Consider the following 1513-nt stretch of genomic DNA (forward strand, 5'->3'; position numbering starts at 1 on the left):
CTCCTCAAGAGGCCTCATTTCCATGACCTCTGCCGCTCCCATCCAGGGTCTCGTCTCCACCATTCCCTTTCTTCTCAGAAGTCCTCCCGATCACCCACCTTAGTGAACATTTCCACTCTACTTCCCGTGACCCTCACTCCTTCTGTTTTCTGACCCCTTCTTCATCTTCGATGACCCAGCTTCTATGACCCTCAACATCTATGACTTCTCCCCATTGTCCATTACATGCTCCCTAACTTTGCCAGGGGCCACCCAAACCCCCATCCCTGCCCTTTCTCTAAGCTTCTCTGGACTCTCCCTGATCCCACTAGACTGCCAGAAAGGCCCCCATCCCATCAGTCTGTTGGCTGGATGTGTAGGGTCTGATGGAAGAAGCTGTGGGTGACTGTTCCCATTGCACAAATGCGAAGGTCAAGCCAGGAAGAGGAAGGGCCTAGTAATACCCTCACCTTAGACCCAGGAGGTCCCAGTTCCAGAGACCAGCCTGGCCCCACTTCCACTCATAAGGCAGTGGGGACAAGGTTGTAGTAGGGGAGCTGTTGCTTGAGGTAATGAGGTGTTAGTGGGGGTGGGTATGCGTGCTTCACCAAGGCTCAAGCTGGGCCTGACCAGAAAGACAGGTCAGCCAGGGGCCATGCCGCTTGGGAGACACGTGCTGAGAGCAAGCCACAACCTGCTTCCCTCCAGGGCTTTTCTCTTCATTCTTGCCCGTGGATCCCCCTCTCCCACACCTACGACCCCCCTACTCCAACACACACCATACACTGACATTGTATCTAGAATGATATTTCCTGATTTGCATGTGCTTTCCCTTAGAAAATACTCAGCTAGTAACCAAGGACTCCGAAACTAAACAAAGGGAACAAGGAATATCTTCAACTGCATAGCAGGAGGAATCCTTCAAACGCTCTAGGGCAAAGCAGTCCCAAAACAAAGGAGGGATGAGGTCAGGGGGCATTCTGAAGGATTGGGAGAAGCTGCTCTGGTGAGGGCCCTAGAGGGCAGTGGGTAACAGGGCTTAGGGGAAACCAGTGAGGGCTGGGAGATCAGGGACACTTAGGAAGAGCACTGAGGTAGAAGTCCATTGCCTGGCTCCCACTGCCCCACTCTCTGCCCCTGTGCTCTCAGATGCTCTCACTTACACATTCCGCTGGCCTTGGCTCCTGTGTGTCATGTACCAGGGTGGCGCCAAGTCCTGTACGTGCATCAGCTCGTTTTACCTTCCAATAAAACCATGAAGTGGAAACTACTGTCCCTATTATCTCATATTAAGTTGAGGAAACTGAGACCCAAAGAGATTTAGTAACCTCCCTAAGGTCACACAGTTAGGAAGGCGTGGAACTGGTTTTCCACTCCAGTCCTGACCAACTCCAACTAAGCTCCTGGCATGGAGGTACCACACTGTGCTGACCCCTGGTTGGCAAATGGAAGAGAAATCCTCGCAGTGAGTGCTTTCTTACTTACCTGGGCTTGGGTGGGGACACGTCTCACTTGAACTCGCCCGAGGCCACAA

This window comes from Pteropus alecto, unplaced genomic scaffold, assembly GCF_000325575.1.
Source record: "Pteropus alecto unplaced genomic scaffold, ASM32557v1 scaffold335, whole genome shotgun sequence".
NCBI classification, from domain to species: domain Eukaryota; kingdom Metazoa; phylum Chordata; class Mammalia; order Chiroptera; family Pteropodidae; genus Pteropus; species Pteropus alecto.